At 36.8% G+C, this 25,222-nt stretch overlaps 1 long non-coding RNA gene across 1 annotated transcript; it reads right to left on the bottom strand.

Moving 5' to 3' along the window:
* Positions 1 to 18: 18 nt before the first annotated feature.
* LOC126808598 (uncharacterized) lies at positions 19 to 25,166 on the bottom strand. The gene is made up of 3 exons (XR_008787241.1): positions 25,062 to 25,166; positions 2,812 to 2,896; positions 19 to 451 (listed from the first exon to the last, which is right to left on the bottom strand). It is a non-coding gene; the product is annotated as an uncharacterized LOC126808598 (long non-coding RNA).
* Between the last annotated feature and the right edge of the window lie 56 nt (positions 25,167 to 25,222).

Below are 25,222 nucleotides of genomic sequence, written 5' to 3'. Positions count from 1 at the left end.
TTGCAGTCTGATGAATTTTTCGATCCAGTACACGTCACATTTGTTTCTTTCACAGTCGCGGGTGTTGGCGTAATTTGTGGCGGGGCGGTGGTTTTTGGAATGGATGACGTATTTAAAGTTGCTGTTGCACTATTATTAGCGTACATGCTAGATGCAGACGTTGAAATGGTTACCGTTGACAAAATGGCTGAACTAGGCAGATATGAGGTAGAATTGACAGGATTAACAGTGGCAGGATTTATGCTTGCGTTATTTGTGGGAGATGCGGAAACACTTTGTGTCTGTGATATACTTTGATTGGCAGTAGATGCAGACGCTAAAGTCGGAGTTACAGAAATACTGGTAGCTGATTGGCTGACTGTGGTTGAGGGCATTATTTCATTGGTCGTTGATGACTGGCTAGCAACCAATAAAATGAATGATAACAGCCATGTCAACATCAATGTTTTGTCTACAATGATAAAATTTACGTAAATTACAGTCTGGCTATTATTACATGACATTACAACTGAAGCATCGTGGAGTTTCTGTATTTCATGTTTAGTTTCCAAAGAGAGAGAGAGAGAGAGAAATGGGGTTTAACGTCCACTCGACACAAACTAGGTCATTTCGGGACTAACATATGGTTAATTTTATTTCAATAATTCGCTTGCGCGTAGTGGTCTTTAGCAGTGGGAGGAAACCGGAGGACCCGAAGAAAACCCACAAGGTTGGACAGGCGACCCTACTCCTTGTCACGTACAACCGGGGAATTGAACCACGCCAGTTGACTCAATGACAGGCCTTATGATACAGCACGCACATGCTAACCATTCGGCCACCCAACCCCCGCTTAATTTCAAACCATGGTTGGCAAAATTGTTAAAATTCGTTGAGAATCATCTAAAAACATTGGGCTTCTATTGTTGTGTAGTTAACCAGCGGCCGCCAGGCAGGTCACGCCCACATTTTGCAAGAGATGGATAGAGAACTAGCTAAATAAAAAGTGATTTTTCGTAAAATAAAGGGCCATAATTCAGGAAGTTACGATCCGATATGTATGAATACCGACAGGAACCAAGATCTTTGGGTTATAATGATATATTTCAAGTTTCATCAAAATCGGATCAACATTGTGACTTCCAGAGGGTCCACAACCTTGATATACCATATATTTACGGCCATTTTGACAGGCAGTTTTGGTCCGATTTTCACAAAATTCTAACACAAAATATTGAAACGTTTTTTTTCAATGGGATAAAAATTGTGACCTCTAGAGGGTTTACAACTGTTTACTTTCCCGAGCAGCGTTGAGTAATTAATCAAACATTAAATACAGAAACTCCTGCTAAAACAACACAACTACACGATACCCGAGTTATAGCACGAGGTATGTAACATAATTAAATACAGAAACTCCTTCTAAAACAGCACAACTACACGATATTAGAGTTATAACGTGAGGCATGTAATATAATTAAATACAGAAACTCCTTCTAAAACAGCACAACTACACAATATTAGAGTTATAACGTGAGGCATGTAATATAATTAAATACAGAAACTCCTGCTAAAACAACACAAACCACACGATACCTGAGTTGTAACGTGAGGCATGTAATATAATTAAATACAGAAACTCCTGCTAAAACAACACAAACTACACGATACCCGAGTTATAGCACGAGGCATCTAACATAATTAAATACAGAAACTCCTTCTAAAACAGCACAACTACACGATATTAGAGTTATAACGTGAGGCATGTAATATAATTAAATACAGAAACTCCTGCTAAAACAACACAAACCACACGATACCTGAGTTGTAACGTGAGGCATGTAACATAATTAAATACAGAAACTCCTGCTAAAACAGCACAAACTACATGATACCTGAGTTGTAACGTGAGGCATGTAATATAATTAAATACAGAAACTCCTGCTAAAACAGCACAAACTACATGATACCTGAGTTGTAACGTGAGGCATGTAATATAATTAAATACAGAAACTCCTGCTAAAACAACACAAACCACACGATACCTGAGTTGTAACGTGAGGCATGTAACATAATGAAGTCTTAGTACATAAATTAAAATAAATGTAAATCAGTTTTTAACATTTTCTGTAAATTTACAGCTGTTGAAGAATCTTTATTTTTATTAATCATCTTGCCCTTATATTTATATATACTCCAAATTTCGGCCTCAGGGTAGTGCTAGTGTAACTGTCAACCCTGAACAGACAAATATATAGACAGATGACAGCAAATATCTTAAAAACAACAAACAAACAACTGCCATGCAAGATACACCCACATTTTACAAGAGATGGACAGAGAACAAGCTAAAAAAAAAAACTAAGCGATTTTTCGTACAATCAGGGGCCATAATCCAGGAAGTTATGGTCCGATATGTGTGAATATCTTACAGGAACCAAGATCTTCGGGATAAAAACATATATTTTAAGTTCCATCAAAATCAATAATACATACTTTTACACTATTTGCGTACAAGGAGCAGCCATTTTGTCCCGCAGTTTCGGTCCAATTTTCACGAAATTCGAACTCAACCTTCATTAGGGTGTAATGGTGACATATTTAAATTGAATAAAACCATGAGGTTTCGATCTGATACATGCCAATATGGAAAGGAACCAAGATCTTTTGGAGATAAACCGTCAAAATCGTATAAGAATTTTGACCTATAGAGCGTCCACAAACAAATTGTGGATGGATGTCTGGACCGATGGACAGGGGCGACGACAATATACGACCACCACATGAAAATTTGGGCGTATAAAAATCAACAAAGTTTAACTTTAAACTTACCCATTTTAAAAGCCAATGTACTCCAATAATAGTCCATTATGCCTTGTTGTTCAGCAAATACTGTGAATTAATCTCTATGCCATTTCTGAAATAAAGAAATCATCAACACCATTAACTTAAAATTGGAAATCTACATCTATAAGTGGCAAGTAGCCGTACCTGATTCCTCTCATGAAGTCTTCATACTTTCAAAGTGAGGTGAGCCACGGTAGCTCAATGGGTTCTGTGTTCGATCCCTGCGTTGGCTGATAAAGTTCATCAGGATTTTCCGACGTGGTTCTCCCTTACCAGAGGTGCCGGCCCAGGGACTGGCAAGGGACAATGTATAGTCGTTCGGATTGGGACAAAAAACCAAGGTCCTGTGTACATATTGGTATTCACGTTAAAGATCCCTTGGCAGTTGGATTTCGATATAAGAGTCGGCCGTAGCAAACTGTATGATGTATGCTCGATTTCATTAGCCCAGTCGGAGCAGAATAGTAGGACTTTGGTGATTTTAAACGATTTTTAAACAAAATTTGATATCGAATAAATGTAAAGAGATTAGGGCTAAACACACAAGATTAAATAACACCCAGTTAAAGTGATAGTTGTATCCAGAGCTTCCAACCTACACTTTGTTAATCTCTGGAATTCGTACATTAAGTTTGATCTTTAAAAATCAACCTTATTCCTTTTATTTCAAAGAATATTTTGCCAAAGTAGAGTACAGGCCCATTTTGCCATAGTTGTCTTAGATAAACTTGTAGAATACAGGTTTATTTGTGTAATCCGATACTCCTCGCAGTGTTTCATTTGATTAGAGCTAATGGAAGCCAATTTCTGTTCCAAATTATGATGGTCAATAGTCCAGTTAACAACCAATAGCTAACTGCAAAACATATGATTACGCTTTAAACAGAGCTCCAAACTGGACCAAATATGTTTACATAACATTACGTCATGACTCACGATTTTATTCTGCCCAATTAACTAGTGTATAGCAGAATATTGCAAAAAAAATGATTGCATGACAAACAAGGCTATCAACACAGATACAATGTAAACAATACCTTAAATCACTGTCCAAATTTTTAGGGAAGACCCCACATTAAATGAAGGACTGTCATGTTGCTGTACTTGGGATAGATTTGATTGAATGGGAAGAATAAAAACATTCTCTCAAAAGCTCAAGTATCAGAAGCTAATCCAGCAATATCACACTGATGCACAGTGAATATTCGCTAGGGCGCGACAACCACTGATAAGGATGACATCAATGCGACTTAATGAGCCAAAATATTAACTTTTTTCCTCTGACAAATTAAATTCTCAAACATTTTGTTTATGTATTAGAAAAATAAATAAAGAATTGAAGTATTTGTAGGTAAAAATTATTTCCTATTTTAGTGTAAATGGGTATTAAAATGAGTAAAAGGCACCATTTACGTCTTATGTAAACAATGCACGGGCCATTGAGCCAATGATATGATGTCATATGTTGAAGGCAATCATCTTTTACAGATATATTAGAAGACTTTCGTAATCCTCTGTGAAACAGATTGCAGCAATGTAATCCTAGAGAAATAAAACTGTTATAAACTTGCCATTTTTACAGTGATATCCTTGTAGAATACAGATCCATTTATGTCATATAATCCTAGATTTCTATGAATAAAATACAGAAATAAATCTGGTGTAGAATTGCTATTTCCACTGTGATGTATCTTCTGTGAGTTTTGTGAGGATTATTCACAGAATGTTGTCAACTTTTATAGTGGATAATAAAACATTGTGTCAAGAGGTCAAACACAGAGGTCAAATAAACATCCATTTGTTATAAGCTTGTTGTATATAAGACAACTCCTAGAAAATTTTACATTGTAATTAAATAGCTATTTATTATAATGAATGAATGAAATTGGGTTTAACGTCCTACTGTTCTGCTCTGACTGGGCTAATGAAGACAGGCATACGTCATACAGTGTGCTATGAAGGAAATTTTGCCCTTACTCTTATATCGAATTCCAACTGCCAAGGGATCTTACATTTTGCATTGTAATTACAAAAATGTAAATTAAACTGCTATTTATTATAATGAATGAATGAAATTGGGTTTTACGTCCTACTCTTCTGCTCTGACTGGGCGAATGAAGACGGGCATACGCCATACAGTGTGCTATGAGGATAGCAGAGAGAGAGAGAGAGAGTGAGAAATGGGGTTTAACGTCCACTCGACACAAACTAGGTCATTTCGGGACTAACACATGGTTCAATTTTATTTCAGTAATTCGCTTGCACGTAGGGATCTTTAGCAGTGTGAGGAAACCGGAGGACCCAGAGAAAACCCACAAGGTTGGACAGGCGACCCTACTCCTTGTCACGTAAAATCGGGGAATCGAAACCCTGCCAAACCGGAGGACTCAGAGAAAACCCACGACATTTGACAGACGACCCTACTCCTTGTCAGATTCAAGCCGGAATCAAAATCATGCCACATAACTCAAAGACAGACCTTGTGATTTCACTTGCATGCGTTAACCACTAGACCACCTCCCCCCCACCACCTTGAATGATACACGGTTATCAAATGAAGAGAATAGTAATTAAAACAGAGAATCGAAACCATGCCACTTGACTCAAAGACAGACGAAGTGATTTCACGTGCAAGCGTTAAACCATTAGACCACCTCCCTCCCACCACCTTGTATGGTACGTGATTATCAAATGAACAGAATAGTAATAAAAACAGGGAATCGAAACCACGGTCCTTGACTTAATGACATAAAGAGAGAGAAATGGGGTTTAATGTCCACTCCACACAAACTAGGTCAAGTTAGGACAAACCTACATGTATTGATGAAGTAATGTACGGTACAGCCGTAATTCTGTTAATTTTATTATTTAAAAGCCTGTTTGATTTTTGTTATTTTTCAATATAAGCCAGTAAAATCTGCGTGTCTAACCGTGTTAAATTAACAATCTTTCTTTTGGCATGCCGATATTCGACTACGATATCACTGCCGTGGAATCGCACGATAAATAAACCCATTTCAAACCAGCTATGGATGTGCCGACTGTACATGCGTGGAAAGTCCAACTTTTTAAAATTTCGCGGTGGGCGGCGGTTTAAAATAATCGCGGAGGTCGGCGGTTTATTTAAATTCGCGCAGGAATTTTAGAGCGGAATTTTGAGCGTGGCCAGAGCGGATTGATTAACTGACGTCCGCGATTTTTCATTTCCGCCCAGGTCGGACCTCGGGGAAATTTAGTACTTCCGCTTGAAGTGTACTGTATGATTAAATTTCATTTTAATGTCTTTAGCAGTGGGAGGATACCAGAGAACCTGGAGAAAACTCACAAGATTGGACAAGTGACACTACTCCTTGTCCAATATGTCATACAAGCTGCCAATCAAAGTAAGTCTTCATTATAGGAGCAGAACAGTAGGACATTACTCCCCATTTCATTTCATTTAGACCATTCATTGTAATCAAATTAACAGGTATTCATTTTTACCTTGGATGGTATAGTGTAATTAAATTACCAGGTGTTTATTTTAACCTTGTATGGTATATTGTAATTAAATTAACAGGTATTTATTTTTACCTTGTATGGTATAGTGTATTTAAATTACCAGGTGTTTATTTTAACCTTGTATGGTATATTGTAATTAAATTAACAGGTATTTATTTTTACCTTGTATGGTATAGTGCAATTAAATGAATAGGTATATTACATTAACAGGGCCTGAAGAGGTTCAAGAGAACTAAAACCATGGGTCTATTTCATGTTTTATATGATTATTAAAGGAGCTAAGTCTCTTAACTCAATATTTTCCATAATAGTCGAAATCAAAAACATGAATTAGAATTCAATATTGATCAATTTCAATCAATATTGATGTGGTTATCTTACCGTGAAACTACAGGATCCTAATATCCAATATTTAAGACACAATTAACACTTCATAATCAGTACACATGTCGTATTGGTTTCGGGTGCCAATTTGTAATGAACAAAGAAAAACATATCCTACAACCCAATGTGGAAGTAGTTAGTAAAGGCTGATTCACAAACGACAATATAATAATTTAAAAAACGACTGCCGTTCAGTTTGAACTATTCACATATTTCACTGAACATTATTGAATATAAATCACTTTACATACATTCATAATAAATTAATATGTGCTTTTAGAACCATTTTTGTCTATAACAAGGTTCCCAAAAATAGAGGGGGGGGGGGTGCCGATTGGTTATCATGTGCGCGCTGTATCATAAGGTCTGTAATTGAGTCAATGGCATGGTTTTGATTCCCCAGTTGTACGTGGAGTAGGGTCGCATGTTCAACCTCGTGGGTTTTCTCTGGGTCCTCCGATTTCCTCCCACTGCTAAAGACCTCTACGCGCAAGCAAATTATAGAAATTAAATTAAAACATATGTTAGTCCTGAAATGACCTAGTTTGTGTCGAGTGAACTTAAACTCTCTCTCTCTCTCTCTCTAAAAACTAGAGTCATACACCCTTTAAACTTGTATGGTAATCAAACTAAGGGAATCATAATAAACATGTGTTTTTACTCTCAGCAACAACAATATAATCAATAACACTAATGAGTTTCCCATTCAAAAGATTCGATTCCAGGCAATGAAATATAAGTCAACAACTGTAAAAAAAGGTTATTGCATTATGATCCTTTTAAAGAACTAGAGTATTTTTTGTTTGCTGGCATCAGTTCCAAACTTCTATTTCAAATTCTGAACCAAACTTTCTCACTCCCTCCCCAAATGTTTATGTCTCCACCTTGATAATTTAAGCTGCTACAGAAGAAACTGGGTGAACCACAATCATCAATCATCATCACCAATCATCATCATCATCATTATCATCATCATCAGTGAGTCCTTTAGGTAGGTCATTGACCTTTTGGCCTATCAGTTCTTAAAATAAACACACAGTTCTATGGATAATAGAAATACAGTAATTGCTATCCATAGAACTGTACTAAATGCCATTCAGTCTATCAGTTCTTCTATCACATTGGTTCATAGAACTTGTTTAAGTCCAGCAGTATTACATTTTAGTCAATACGGGGCAAATTAGACTATCATGTTATAGAATATTTTTCTAGATTACTTTTTGGGGGTTTTGTAACATAAAATGCTGTTCTATACATGTAGATAACAATTGCTATATTGAGACATTTCCACAATATTTCACTGGTTACAGCATAGAAGGATTGTATGAGAGAGAGAGAGAGAGAGAGAGAGAGAGAGAGAGAGAGAGAGAGAGGTCCACTCAACACAAACTAGGTCATTTTGGGATTAACATATGATTTAATTTTATTTCAATAATTCGCTTGTGCGTAGGAGACTTAGTCAGTGGGAGGAAACCAGAGGACCTGGAGAAAACCCATGAGGTTTGACAGATAACCTTACTCCTTGTCACGTACATGTACAACCAGGAAATCAAAACCACGCCAGTTGACTCAATGACAGACCTTATGATACAACCTACACACGCTAACCATTCGGCCATCCAACCCCATGGGTGAAATAATAAATAATGCTAAAGCATATCGTGTGTATATAATATAGTCATTGATATCCATAAAACTATATTGTGTTAGATTATGTTCAATCACTAAAGATCAAGTATAATAATACGCAGCCATAGTTTAGTAATTAAAATGAAATAAAATGAAATGAAATGCGGTTTAACGTCCTACTGTTCTGCTCCTATACTGAGCTAATGAAGACGGGCATACGCCATATAGTGTGCTATGAGGGAAATTTTGCCCGGGCAGCAGCACTATCGCCTACTCTTATATCGAATTCCAACTGCCAAGGGATCTTTTACGTGCATTCCAATGTATACACATGACCTCGGTTTTTCGTCCCGTCCAAAAGACTAGACAGCTGTCCTTGTCAGGCCCTCCGTTCTGCGCCACTGACAAGGGGAAACCCCGTCGGAAAATCCAGATCAACTTTCTCAGCCAATGCAGGGATCGAACACCCGACCTCCAGGCTAGCCAGCCAGCGTCTTAACCACCTAGCCAGAGTAATTAAATGTTGAAGATAAATTATGTAAGATTTAGATTGTGAAAGTGTTATATATAGGTACATTCAACAAAAATAACAGAGCAGTGAAATCTTGTTGAAAGTTGTGTGTACCGGTATATAATATATATAGTGATTGTTATCCATACAACTGTGTTGTGTTATATTATGTTAATTGTTATATTACTTATTAAACATGCATTATACAAGAGCTAAATCTGCCTATTGCAGGTCTTTCTTTAGGCCTGACATGTTATCTAAATTATTAATTATACATTAATTAACCTATCCAGACCATAGTCAACTCTAGATGGCATCTCTAGCTTGCGATTTTTAGTGAATTATGAGCCGTTTATTGCATAACTTTCCTTCTCGATTTAACGATTAAATGGATAATCGAGACTATGCTGTTTATCGTATTGACTTTAGTAATGATGATCGAGGCTAGGCGGAAATTTCAATCGCTTAGTTCTGGGTTCATAGTGGAGCAATTTGACAGAAATTTTCAGCAAATTGCCTTTACATTATCCCTTTAAAACTATTATAATAGTGAGAACTGCCAACTCATTATCGAATCTCCCATAATGTATCTTTAATCCGACATTTATTAGACAGACGATAATCAACTCTCTAGATCATGTTTAAGCTAGGGTTTCATCGTTGTTAATTTATGGTTTCTGTTATAATTCGCATTTTGCCTATTTGTAAATTTGTATGACCAGTGAAATCTTGTGGAAACGTCGTGTGTATAGTGATTATTACCCACACAAGTGTGATTGTTATTAATAGAACTGTGTTGTGTTATATGGGGATCACGATGGCTAAGCGGGTAAGACGCTGGCTCGCTAGCCTGGAGGTCGGGTGTTCGATCCCTGCATTGGCCGAGAAAGTACATCCAGATTTTCCGGCGTGGTTTCCCCTGACAAGAACAGCTGTATAGTCATTTGGATGGGACCAAAAACTGAGGTCCCGTGTACACATTGACGTGCACGTAAAAGATCCCTTGGCAGTTGGAATTCGATATAAGAATAGGCCGTAGCGCCGCTGCCCGGGCAAAATTTCCCTCATAGCACACTGTATGGCGTATGCCCGTCTTCATTAGCCCAGTTTAGGCGCAGAATGGTAGGACGTTAAACTCCATTTCATTTCATTTTATTTCCGTGTTGTGTTATATTACATTCAATCGATATATGTCAGTCAAAAACTACATATAAATAAAACTAAAGTCATATTGAATCAATCACCTTACTTTATGGCTTTGTAATCTATAAAACATTGTTTTAACATTAAATTTCCTCAATAAAACTTCAGCCGTAAATGAATTGATTTGCAATCAATGCTCAAGAAACTCTGTGGCTTTGTAATCTATAAGAAAGAAAGAGAGAGAGAGAGAGAGAGAGAGAGAGAGAGAGAGAGAGATGGCATTTAAAGGGACTATCCCTTATTTGAACAGAGTCTCAAAAATAAAAGTCTGAGTTTGTATGAAATTTAAACGCCAAAATATAGAGGAATGGTGTATTGACCGTATCTCAAAATTTCAGCTCAAAATATTGGGTCGTTTGGAAGTGACCGTCAAAAGGGTTTATCCGGGCAAGTAGCCCTTTTAAGATTTCGGGTCATTTTTTTTCGTTGGGAGACCTGATAATCGATTCCCTTTCATTGAGAGGTCTATACAGTGATTGACCCAAATGCTATACTTGATAATGAAAGATAAATTTCACCTACAAATTATTTTTATACAAAAGATGTCTGGTTTTATCTAGACACCGCATAATACAGCTTGGGACACCGGTCTCCATTTCTAGATGAAGACTGACAGGTTTCAGTTATTTGAAAACTTATCACAAATATTGAGTTAGTTGCTCGGCCCTTAGGTAGAGGATTTTAAGGCATTTTAAAACAAAATTAAACAGTTTTATTCTCCAAAAAATTATCGGGATTAGCCCTTTAAAGTCCACTTGATACAAACTACATGCAGGTCATTTTGGGACTAAAAAATGGTTTAATTTTATTTCAATAATTTGCTTGCATGTAGGGGTCTTTAGCAGTGGAGGACTCGTAGAAAACCCACGAGGTTGGACACGTACAAGTGTAGGCTTGACACCATGGCACTTGACTCAATAACAGACCTTATGATCTAAAGCGCATGTATTAAACCGTTATGCCACTCAACCTGTCAAATCTATAATACAATGTTTAAACATTTATAATAATATTCAAAATGTCCCATATGATATTAATAAAACTGTAATAAGTGAATTGATTTGCAATCAATTACCATGCTTTGTGAGTTTAGAACCTATATACATGTATGAGTATATACCAGTATAATGAATATAAGCATGTCTATTATTAATGATTACTGCTAGGCTGCTTAAAGGAGGAGCAATGTCAGATATAGTTCAGTGGATAGAACTTGATCGTAATAAATGAGTACAAGAAACCATTATCCCAATCCTTTGCAAAATTGAAATGAAATGGGGTTTAATGTTCTACTGCCTAAGACGGGCATACAGTGTGCTATGAGGGAAATTTTGCCCAGACAGCGGCACTACTGCCAAGGGATATTTTACGTGCATGCCAATGTGTACACAGGACCTCGGTTTTCCGTCCCATCTGAACAACTAGACAGCTGTACTTGTCAGGCCCTCTGTCCTTCATCACTGGCAAGGGGGAACCACGCCGGAAAATCTGGATGAACTGTCTCGTCTAATGCTGGGATCGAACAGCCGACCTCCGGGCTAGTGAGCCAGCCAACGTGATTCCCCATTTTATTACAGTGATTTCATCTTTAAAAGTTATTATATAATCTAGCAATGATCAACACATACATATAAATTATATGCACCATATGAAACATCTGTTTACAATTTACTTATTCACATGTCATTGTTAGTCGAGTTATTTCCTTTAGAAAAACTCTGAATCATTCACAACTGGACAACATTAAATTTATTTTTAGCAAATAGACATTTTGTTATAACTAACTCTATTTGGTGAGGACTTGATCTTATTTGGTATTTTGTGAACAAGGTCATGAAACAGACCTGATTGGCCACCAAATTTGTGATGTAACATGTAGATGTGAAATAATTGTTTAAAAGTTATCCAAGGATGGTGCATGTTTAATCCAGATGAACTTTGACCTATGATATAACCCAAACATAAACTCAAATCACGATTTTCACTACATTGTACATGCATGCAATGAAAAATTTTGACTGCATTTGTGAAAATGAAATGAGGTTTAACGTCCTACTGTTCTACTTCGAACTGGGCTAATGAAGACGGGCGTACGCCATACAGTGTGCTATGAGGGAAATTCTGCCTGGACAGCGGTACTACAACCTACTCTTATATCGAATTCCAACTGTCAAGGGATCTTTTACGTGCATGCCAATTTGTACACAGGACCTTGTATTTTGTTCCATCCAAACGACTAGACAGCTGTCCTTATCAGGCCCTCCGTCCTGCATCACTGACAAGGGGGGAACCACACAGGAAAATCTGGATGAACTTTCACGGCCAATGTAGGCATCAAATACCTGATCTCCAGGCTAGCGAGCCAGCGTCTTACCCACTTAGCCAGCGTGCCCCCCCCCCCCCCGACTACACTTGCACATGCATGCAGTTAAAGAAAAATTTCAGACTTGAGCATTTGTGATGACAATATACACTCTTGAACAACTGAACACATATCTCTTTCCTTTGGGTAGGGGGGAGAGAGAGAGAGAGAGAGAGAGAGAGAGAGAGAGAGACTAACACAACTCTTCCAGATCCTAGTGTAGTAAGACAATTAAGTAAAACGATATTTTGAACAATAAAAACGAAACGAACTAGGATCTGTGTTTTAATCAGATTGAATGTATTGAAAAATAAAATATTATTATTTTGTAGGAGCCTTTATAGTTACATTTTGACAAGTTTATTTTTTAAAGGCTTGCTATCAATATATTGTCTTTCCATCCCTAAATAAACCATAACTTTTAAAGGGCATACAATTTTAACTCAATATTATCCACAGTCTTCGACATTACAAATGGGGCTAAACATCCACTTGAGGCAGACTTGGTCATTTCGAGACTAACATATGGTTTATTTTATTTTAATAATTCATTTGTGAACGTAGGACTAGTAGTAAACCCACGATCCTATTCCTTGAAACGTCAAAGCTGAGGAACCCCATCAAATCCATGCTACTTGACGTAATGATCTAAAGTGTAGCATTAAATCATTCATCCCCCACCCCCTTAGTTTAAAACAGACATGAAAAAAGATAAATAAAATGTTAGAGAAAAGTGGGATTTAATGTTCATTCGTCAGAAATTAGGCCAATTTGGGACTAACATATGGGCTCGTAGGGGTTTTTAACTGTGAGAGGAAACTGGAGGACCCTGATAAAACCCAAAAGGTTGGACAGGTGACCCTATAGCTTTTCACGTATAAGCGGGGAATCGAAACCATGCCACTTGACTCAATGCCAGACTTTATGATACAATGTGCACGTGTTAACCATTTGGCCACCCAACCTCCTCTTAAAATGTTAGATTTGACTTGCCAAAAAAGTTAAATCATGTGCTACATGTATGAGGTGTTCTAAAAGGAACAGATTCCCTGAATTAAACCTCATATCAGACTATTATAACAATTTGTAACTTATATCAGGATCTACTCCACATAAAATGGCAAAAAATGTTTGGTATGACTAAAAAGTTTGCCATAAGCGACAGAAGTGTTAAGAGATGTTCTAAAAAGAACAGAATCCTGAATCAAACCTCATATCAGACTATTATAACAATTTGTAACTTATATAAGGATCTACTCCAAATAAAATGGCAAAAAATGTTTGGTATGACTAAAAAGCTTGCCAAGAGACAGAAGTGTTATGAGATGTTCTAAAAAGAACAGAATCCCTGAATCAAACCTCATATCAGAAGATTATAACAATTTGTAACTTACACCAGGATCTACTCCACATAAAATGACCGCATTGAAATATAATGGCTAATGATATAGGAGATCGAAACGCAAGAGTAAACAATATCAAAAGACCCAGGGGCTAAATATACTATTTGAATAATTTGATATGTACACTATTTTTGACTATAAATATATGCCCCCCCTGAGGGAGATATTTATTAGATATAAAGATAAACCCTGTAACACCTAGAGCTGTTTAAATAAAATTTAAAGATGCATTATGTAAGAATTAAATCTGTCTATTGTAATTTTTATTTTGGCTTCAAATGTTATAAAAACCATTGAAAAGTTTATTGCCGAAACTAACCCAACAATGTCAATAACGTCATAAATTTGTCTGTCAAACTGAGATTCACCCAGCTGCACGCGGCATTTCCTCCTTGAATTTGATTGGCTAATGAAGTTACTCGCCACTCATGTCAAGTCATGTTACTAAAAATACACTTTAGACCTGAACGTCATGACTGGTTTTCCTACAAACACCAGTAACAAACGCGTGATAATCAAGTCTAAAGTAAAGAATGTTTACATCCTGCATTTGGCATTCACGCTAAATGAACACATTTCAAACTAATACTTATCGGTATTTCTCATTTTATCAGAACTTTGGTTTTTATTCCATTGTGCAGTCGTATAATTTTCAATCTAAGCGTAATAATGGCCAAAGGAAACCGGATTGTCCTATACACTTTTATGTCGTGGGGTGAAGAAATCCATACGGAAATTGGTTTTAAAGAAGAGTATGACTGTCAAAAACAGACAGCAATGGTCACACATGTTTACTGCAAACTCTGTGCCAGGAATAGCAATTTTCTTAAAACAATGGCAACAAAAGGACAGGTGTTGAATGATATCATGAACTATGTAATAGGAACAAACTATGTATTTAACAAAAGTATCCAGGCAACAAATTGATTTTAAATTGAAACAATGTTACAAACAACATTTTGCGTGAGCAATTTTTATTGCTCGCCCAAACCTAAATTTGCGTGAGCAGTCATCAATTTCTTCTTGGCCAGCCCTAAAAAACTATTATTTAATTTTTTATTAACATGACAAGCCTATTTTAAGTAGATAAGAATGCTTAAGCCATTTAATAATTTAATTTTAAAATAGGGAAGCGAGGCTAAGTCTTGAATCACAAGTACCGTTGTTACGATAATAAACAATCAATACACACATCTTGTTAATAAAACTACAGTGATAACATCGCTCAGAATAAAGCAATTTCAGCTAAATTTTCAATATATTCATTTTACATTATCTATTTTTGAACTATTATAGTAAAAACGGCCAGCTCTGTATCTAACTCTAACATAATGTATCTGTGACCACAAAAGTTACCAAACTGTTTACATGTACACATGACTAATATAACAGCATACTAAACTTCAGCTGTCTGTCTAGTTAGCTCCACTTGAAAACAGACACTAAACTGATTGACCAACATTTTAAGTTCTAAATCGGCGATTTTAGTCGAAAATACATAGTTTACTTCGAGAATTTTGTTAAGTATTTATTCTTCTTGCATTAAACATTCATCATGCAAGAGCTAAATCTGCCTACTGCAGGTCTTTCTTTAAGCCTGAAATGTTATCTAAATTATTAATCAAACATTAATTAGCTTATCCAGACCATAATAAACTCTCGATGTCATCGTTAGCCTGCGATATTTATTGGATTATCTTACGATAATAAACAAAGCCTTGATTATCCATTATTACATAAGATTAATAAATGGCAATCATGTTTCAATCCATTCAAAATCACAACCACCCGATGGTCTAGAGTGTTGATTATAGGCTTGTCATGTGAATAAATGTCTAAATAATAATTTATATAACATTTGAAGCCAGAAAAAAAGACCTGCAGGCATCTTAAAAGAATCTAAAAAGAGAGAGAGAGAAATGGGTTTTAACTAGGTCATTTTGGGACTAACATGCCAGTTGACTCAATGACAGACTTTATGATACAGTGTGCTTTAAAGAATATAAACTCTATATTTATGGGCACTTTAAGTGTAAATACATGTACTATAATTTACATCCTTGCACTCCAACTATTTATCATTATCTATACTCTCAAAAGATTTAAAATAGACACCTTACAAGACATTATCCAAACATGCACACACCGAGCTAAGGACACATTAATTTTATTTTCTGTTCTTCGAGAACATCCCTTACAATTTTACTTCTTATTTCTTTTTCAGGATAAAAGGGGGGGGGAGGGGCGAATGGTTAACGCATTGTATCAGAAGGTTTGTCATTGAGTCAGTGGCGTGGTTTCGATTCCCCGCTTGTGTGGGTTGCCTATCCAACCTCGTGGGTTTTCTCTGGGTCCTCCGGTTTCCTCCCACAGCAAAAGACCCCTATGTGCTAGCGAATTATTGAAATAAATTGAACCATATTTTACTCTCTCTCTATAGAAATTTTAAACATCACATCTTTCATGTGTCTTCTTTGAGAGGCATTTAGTAATTGAAGATATGCACACAAGGTACAATTTTATAAATACACAATTACTGAGTTTAATAATAAGCGACATTTCAACGAGGACCTCGTCTTTATCAAGCAAATGATACGGGTATGGGAATAGTAGTGATTCAAGTGGATATTTATTGAGTAAGTTCCCTAACAACTGGGGAGGTTGGATGGCCGAATGGTTAGCATGTGCGTGCTGTATCATACGGTCTGTCATTGAGTCAACTGGCAGGGTTTGGATTCCCCGGTTGTACGTGACAAGGAGTAGGTTCACCTGTCCAAGGTTGTGGGTTTTCTCCAGGTCCTCTGGTTTCCTCCCACTGCTAAAGACCCCTTCGCGCAAGCGAATTATTGAAATAGAATTGAACCATGTGTAGTCCCAAAATGACCTAGTCTGTGTCAAGGGAACATTAAATGCCATTTCTCTCTCTCCCTAACAACTGAAAAATAAATCGGTTTTGCCTAAAGGGTCGAAATGTTCAAGAATGAGTTTGCATAGATTATCAAATATTTATTTAAGAAAATGTCTTATGTACATGTACATACAATGTATGTAATACAATATAACTGTTAGTTCTTATAGATTGTAATTTATTCAAATGTTATTCAATAGCTACAGTAACAATATCTCCACAGGACTCTTTCATAATAACCTAAATAATTAAAGTAATTAAAAATGGCTGATTCACATTTGACAAAATAATAATAGACTAAGCAGATGCAAATGACGGTCGGTCGTTTAATTTGAACTGTTCGTTTAATTTAAACTGTTCGTTTGTGCATGTCACGAAACGTAATTGATTAGAAATAACAATAACAATTTTTAAAAAAATGTAAATTACTTCACATGTATGTACACTCATCATATTACATAATGTGTGCTTTTAGAACCAAAGAAAAAAACTATACACCCTTTAATAGCAGAGAGAGAGAGAGAGAGAGAGAGAGAGAGAGATTAATATCCACTCGACACAGACTAGGTCATTTTGGGACTAACATATGGTTCAATTTTTTTTCAATAATTCAGTGGGAGGAAAAACCCATGAGATTTGGACAGACGACCCTACTCCTTGTCATTTACAAGCGGGGAATCAAAACCCACACCACTTAAAAACCTTATCAAATTTACATGTTAACCCTTCGGCCACCCAACCTCTCCCTCATCCCCCCCCCCCCCTTTAATATAACTACAATTTTATGGATACACATTACTGAATTTATTACTATGGGACATTTCGACAAGGAAACTCTGATCTTTATCAAGTAAATGATACAAATATGTGAATGGTCGACAAATATACACAGAATATGCAACAAATATAACAATGAAATGCCATTAAAACTTTAGCATCTTTGATTAAGAGGGGGTTATCTAATCCATTGGGAAGAGAGAGAGAGAGAGAGAGAGAGAGAGAGAGAGAGATGGGGTTTAACCTCCACTCGACACAAACTAGGTCATTTTGGGACTAACATATAGTTTTAATTTTATTTCAATAATTCGCTTGTGCGTAGGGGTCTTTAGCAGCCGGAGGACCCGGAGAAAACCCACGGGATTGGACAGGCGACCCAACTCCCTGTCACATACAACCGGGGATTCGAAACCGCGCCAGTTGACTCAATGACAGACCTTATGATACAGCACGCACTTTCTAACCATTAGGCCATCCACCCCCCCCCCCACACCCCCATTGGGAATAAAAGCACTATCCCTACATCGCATTAAAATTGTTAAATCGTTGCAAATTCTAATAAACTTGCCCCTGTTTTCACAATTCGATCATTAGTCTGGTAGCCACATCTTCATACTGATGACGTATAACTTCTTTGATAGGCTGAGGTAGGATGGAGGACCGGACAAGGGCAGCTGTCAAGTCATTCAGACGGGACAGAAAATCGAGGTCCGTGTACAGATCAGCGTGCACGTATAAAATCAATTGGCAGTTGGAATATGATATAAGAGTGGGAAATAATTGGGATGTAACGAAAAATTGAGGTCTGTGTAGCCTACACATCAGCGTTCACGTAAAAGATCCCCTTGCAGTTTGAATTCGATGTACGAGTAGGCCATAGTGCCGCTTTCTGGGCAAAATTTCCCTCATAGCACACTGTATAGCGTATGCCCGTCATCATTAGCCCAGTTCGGAGCAGAACAGTAGGACGTTAAACCTCATTTCATTTCATTTATCTTAACCTTGGATGGATAGTGTAATTAATGTATTACATTAACATGACATAAGTAGCACGTTAAACCCCATTTCATTCCTTTGATAGGCATTTAGAATGTAGTAATTGAAATGAAGTTCTTTATAGTACAATATAGAAACTGTGTGGGTCTAATAACATACACGACCTTATTTACACTTAGTGGGTACTTACAAAGGGTAGTGCTAGAATTTAAACAGTATGATTTGGTACAAGTGTATTTAAATACACAATTCAAACTCTATAATGTACAGAAATAGTTTATTTACCTTTTTCAACATTTCAGCTCAAATATTGATTTCTCAGTGAAAATGTCAAAACGGCTTAAAGTAGCTAAATTGTTAATCGAATCGAATGTCAATATTACCTGCAACAGGTAAATTTCAACATTAGTAAAATCTTCCATTCTCCGTGGGTTGTCGTAACTCCCCTTCATTTTAGTCCTTCTGCTCATAGAAATATTGACTGGAATATGAGCAGCAGGACTAAAGAGAGAGAGAGAGAAATGGGGATTAACTTCCACTCGACACAAACTAGGTCTTTTTGGGACTAACATATGGCTCAATTTTATTTCCATAATTTGCTTCCGCGTAGGGGGCTTTAGCAGTGGGAGGAAACCGGAGGACCCGGAGAAAACCCACAAGGTTCGACAGGTGACCCTACTCCTTGTCACGTACAACCGGGGATTCGAAACCACGGCAGTTGACTCAATGACAGACTCTATGATACAGCGCGCACGTGCTAACCATTCAGACATCCAACCCCCCTCATAAGGACTAAAATGACGTCACAGATTTTTATTTACGGAAATTTAGGACGACTCACGGAGAACGGTGGAAATTACTAACGTTCACATTTACCTGTTGCAGGTTATATTGACATTCGGGTTTGTGTTATACTTATGAAAAGGATATTCGGACATAATTACTTGCATTATTTAAAAAGAAATTGAAGCTTTTCCGGTGACCTTTAATGAGAGAACTGTTAGTTCTTTGTCTAAATCTTACATAATGCAGCTTTAAAATAAAAATAGTTTAGACTTACTGCCCCTTTGAAATGAAATGAAATGGGGTTTAACGTCCTACTGTTCTGCTCCTATACTGGGCTAATGAAGACGGGAATACGCCATACAGTGTGCTATGAGAAAATTTTGCCCGGGCAGCGGCACTATCGCCTACTCTTATATCGAATTCCAACTTCCAATGGATCTTTTACGTGCATTCCAACGTATACACAGGACCTCGGTTTTCGTCTCATCCGAAGGACTAGACAGCTGTCTTTGTCAGGCCCTCCGTTCTGCACCACTGACAAGTGGAAACCACGTCGGAAAATCGGGATAAACTTTCTCGGCCAATGCAGGGATCGAACACCCGACCTCCAGGCTAGCGAGCCAGCATCTTAACCACCCAGCCACCGTGACTCCCCTACTGCCCCTTTAAACGGGGAACAACTGATAGCATACATACATGTACATACAGTTTCAAATGTCTAGATCAATTGATCAATATTCATCCATTGGGTTTAAGATAAGCTTATTGATTTGTCTAATGGAATGACAATCTGATTGGTTCAAATTTTACATTTACATGTATAGATAAAGCCAATGAAGGAATATAATCGTTTGTTTATCCCCTTGTCAGGTCAATACAGCATTTTTAGTAAGCCATAAAGGAGAGAGAGAGAGAGAGAGAGAGAGAGAGAGAGAGGTTTAACCTCCACTTGACACGAACTAGGTCATTTTGGGACTAATACATGGTTCAATTTTATTTCAATAATTCGCTTGTGCATAGGGGTCTTAAGCAGTGGGAGGAAATCAGAGGATCCGGAGAAAACCCACGAGGTTGGACAGGCGACCCTACTCCTTGTCACGTACAACCGGGGAATCCAAACCCTGCCAGTTGACTCAATGACAGACCGTATGATGCAGTGCGTGCATGCTAACCATTCGGCCATCCAACCCCCCGAGAGAGTTTAACGTTCATTCAATACACAAAAGGTCATTGTGAGCACAGAGGGTTTTAACAGTGGGAGGAAACCGGAGGACCCGCAGAAAACTCATGAGGGACGGATTTAACGTCCACACTCAACACAAACTAGGTCATTTTAGGACTAACATATGGTTCAATTTTATTTCATTAAATTGCTTGCACATAGAGTTTTAGCTGTGGAAGGAAATCAGGGGATCCGAAGAGTTTGGACAGGCTATATATAAGTAGGAAACCCTTAGTAGCACCCAAGATATAAAAAAAAACAACAATTACAAAAAAATCTGTCTTCCGCTTAAACATACATTATGCAAGAGCTAAATCTGTCATTTGCAGGTCTTTCTTTTTTAGCCTGAAATGTTATCTAAATTATTAATTAGACATTAATTAACTTATTTAGACCACAAATAGCCTGCCATATTTACTGGATTATGATCCCATTTGCTGCTCGACTTCCATTCATAATTTAATCATGAAATGGATGATCGAGACTATTTTTTTTATCGTACAGACTTTAGTACCGTAATGATGATCGAGGTTAGGCTGAAATTTCAATCGCTTAATTCTCGGTTCATAGTGGATCAATTTGACTGAAATTTTTAGCAAATTCCCTTTATATTATCTAGTTTTTAACTATTATATTGAGAACTGACAGCTCTTTATCCTATCTCCCATAATGTATCTTTAATCTTTCAAAAAAATTCCATTGTCCCATCTCTAATCAAAATAACACTTTATTGTCAACTTAATCAGCTCAAATGAAATGAAATGGGGTTTAACGTCCTACTGTTCTGCTCCTATACTGGGCTAATGATGACGGGCATACGCTATACAGTGTGCTATGAGGGAAATTTTGCCCAGAAAGCGGCACTATGGCCTACTCTTACATCGAATTCAAACTGCAAAGGGATCTTTTACGTGAAAGCCATACAGTGTGCTATGAGGGAAATTTTGCCCGGGCAGCGGCACTATCGCCTACTCTTATATCGAATTCCAACTGCCAAGGGATCTTTTACGTGCATTCCAATGTATACATGGGACCTCGGTTTTTCGTATCATCCGAAGGACTAGACAGCTGTCCTTGTCAGGCCCTCCGTCCTGCATCACTGACAAGAGGGAACCACGCCGGAAAATCTGGATGTACTTTCTTGGCCAATGCAGGGATCGAACACCCGACCTCCAGGATAGCGAGCCAGCATCTTACCCACTTAGCCACGTGATCCCCTAATCAGATCAACTCAAATACTTTACGTCTACATTGACCTAAATTAGACCATTGGAATGACTGTAAAATTCTCAAATAGATTTAATCAATTGATCTATTACCCCAGATTTGTTTGCTTTAATCTTAAAAATTACCTGTTAGCTGAAGAAAACTTTTCAGGTTTTGTTTTTATTCAACGCACAAAAGGAACGGAAGACCAATCTGTTTACTTGAATAAATTTAAAAGAAACTGTGGCTTCAAAACATTCAAACACAAAAGTCTATCAGATTTTAGATAGGGCTATTTGTACTATTCATGGATAGAAATACATTATATTTCATTCATGTCTTAAAAGATACATCATGTATGATTTAGATAAAGAGCTGCCCGTTCTTGCTATAATAGTTCAAAAATAGATTATTTAAAGTGAATATATATATGGAAATTTTCATTCAAATTACTTTATTCTGAGCAAAGTTATCAATGTTTGTAGTTTTGACAAGATGTGTGTATTGATTGTGCATTATTGTAACCACGATACTGGTATATTCAAGGCTTAGCCTCCTCTCCCCATCTTTAAATTAAATGGCCGAACCGTTCTAATCTAGGTCATTTCGGGACGACCATATTGTTCAATTTTATTTCATTAATTCACTTGCGTGTAGGGGTCTTTAGCAGTGGGAGTAAACACATACAGTATGAGGGTTAAGCTAATTATTCAATGGAATGGCAAGTACATTTAAGATACATGTATCTCAGCGACCCTACTCCTTGTCACATACAAGCGAGAAATCGAAAACATGGCATGCGTTAACAGGGCTGGCCACGAATAAATTGATGGCGAGCAGATGACTGCTCACGCAAATTTAGGCTTGGGCGAGCAAGGCGAGCAATAAAAATTGCTCACGCAAAATGTTGTTTCCGTGAGCACACATTTTGTAACATTGTTTCAATTTAAAATCATATGAAATTGCTATTCCTGGCTTTGCAGTAAACATGTGTGACCATCGCTTTCTGTTTTTGACAGTCATAGTCATACGACTCTTCTTTAAAACCAATCACCGTATGGATTTCTTCACCCCACGACATAAATGTGGATACATCAATGTAGATAGGGCAATCGGGTTTCCTTTGGCCATTATTACGCTTAGATTTAAAATTATACGACTGCACAATGGAATAAAAACCGAAGTTCTGATAAAATATGAAATACCGATAAATATTAGTTTGAAACGTGTTTATTTAGCGTGAATGCCAAATGCCGGATGTAACCATTCTTTACTTTAGACTCGATTATCACGCGTTTGTTACTGGTGTTCGTGGGAAAACCAGTCATGATGTTCAGGTCTCAAGTGTATTTTTAGTAACACGAGTGGTGAGCAACTTCATTAGCCAATCAAATTTAAGGAGGAAATGCCGCGTGCAGCTGGGTGAATCTCAGTTTGACAGACGAATTTATGACGTTATTGACACTGTCGGGTTAGTTTCGGCAATAAACTTATCAATATTTTGATTATTTTTACAGGTTTTTCTTAAAATTTTACGCGAGCAACGAACCGCTCGCGTAAATGTAGATTTACGCGAGCGCGAGCAACTGCTCGCGTCTCGTGGCAAGCCCTGCGTTAACCATTCGGCCACCCATCCCACCATTATAATAAACTGCTCGCGTCTCGTGGCAAGCCCTGCGTTAACCATTCGGCCACCCATCCCACCATTATAATAAAAGGGTTAAGCTAATTATTCAATTGACTGACAAGTACATAAAGATATCTCATCCCAGTAACTGAGCGACAAAATGAAATAAAATCCATGACGATGTTAGTAACTTGTGTTTCCTGTTAACACTAATAAATACATGTGTACACACTGAATACAACTAGGGTTGGGTAATATCGTTATTTCACCTGCCATGTTAAAACATCAAGAGAAGTTAAAAGTGGTGGTGTGAACCCATTAATTTGATATGACACATACATGTAGTTTACAAAGTGATCATATATACCGGTTCCTGTGGATGACATTCCACTGTTTCGCAAAGAGGAATAATTGATGTACATATACATGCATATGTATCTCCTTTTTTAAAATTCATTTGAATTCAATCTATAACAAGTTTATTTAAATTCTACTAAATGTGGTGGTCTGAACCCATTTATTTTTAGAGTTGTTGAAATGACACTTTAAAAAACTGATATACATCATATACATGTAGATGGCCACCGTTTTGAAAAGAGATAGAATATTACACTGTAACCCAGATATCATTTAATCTTGTGTATCTAGCACTAATTTCTTTTACATTGTTTAATATCAAATCTTTGTTTAAAAATTTGTAACAATGTAGATGACCACCGTTTTAAAAAGAGATAGAATAATACACTGTATCTCCTTTTTTAAAATTCATTTCAATTACATCTAGCTACAAGTTTACTTACTCAATTTTTAAAATTCCAAGTGTATGTCCTGCGAATAGGTTCCATAGTGGCCAAGAAGGATGTATTTTTACAACGGTACACCCACAATCACATGTGTATTCAAAATGACACCATTTCAAAGTATGATATTTGATATTTCTTATAAACACAGTAAACAAGCATGAATTATATATCATGCAGTTTTCAGTTTTGGTTAATTCAAGAATACGATTATGTAAATCATTTTCTTAATCACAATCAACCGATTTCATTTCTGTTTAGAAAGGAAAATATTATATGAAATGTACTGTGCAGCTGCCAGATAATTTTTATCAGATATTTTGGACAGAGGAATTTAGAGTCATGGATTTTTATCAAAATATACAATATGTGGCGATCATGTAACATGTTTGATCCATCTCCCTTTTCTATTTCCATCACTTTTATATTCCATCACTTTTACAATTAACCCCCCAAAAAACAGATCCCCCTTTTTGTATTAACCCTCACAAAATTGTTAGGGTTAGGGTCAGGTATAAGATTAAAACCTAGTGGTGAAATATTGAGACACAAAAATGGGAGTCACATGAAACATGAATGCCCAATATTTATGAACACTACCATAGTCTAATTTAATTGCTCTTTTCAAACTATTTATTTATTTTTGCCCTGTTTTGGAGTAGGCTGCATGTAAACCAAATTTGCCTATTCAAATACTCAAATCAATATGGGCAGTATATAATTTCCGTATTTCCTTATAAAATTATTTAGCTTATTAAATTCTATTTTTTGTATAACAAATATGACGATTTCAACAATATCAGAAATTGACAATATTGTCCTGAAATTAAAAATCTATTTGCTGTTATGTGTTATGTAATAAATATGACGATTTCGTCAATTTCAGGCTAGTTATGAAAATAATTTTCCAAATCACCCACCATCAGTCTTTGCTTTTTCACTCAACACAAAGGAACATCACTATCCAATGAGAGATACTGTCATCTGTCACTGACAATGTAATTGCATTCCCAACGAGACAACTGTTGAATGGTTCAAACTCACGCAATGCAATCAAATGAAAAGCACGCGCACCACTCCA

Source organism: Patella vulgata, chromosome 1 (genome assembly GCF_932274485.2).
Source record: "Patella vulgata chromosome 1, xgPatVulg1.2, whole genome shotgun sequence".
Lineage (NCBI taxonomy): Eukaryota > Metazoa > Mollusca > Gastropoda > Patellidae > Patella > Patella vulgata.
Note: the sequence above shows the minus strand (reverse complement) of the source record. Positions and strands in the feature narration are given on the sequence as shown.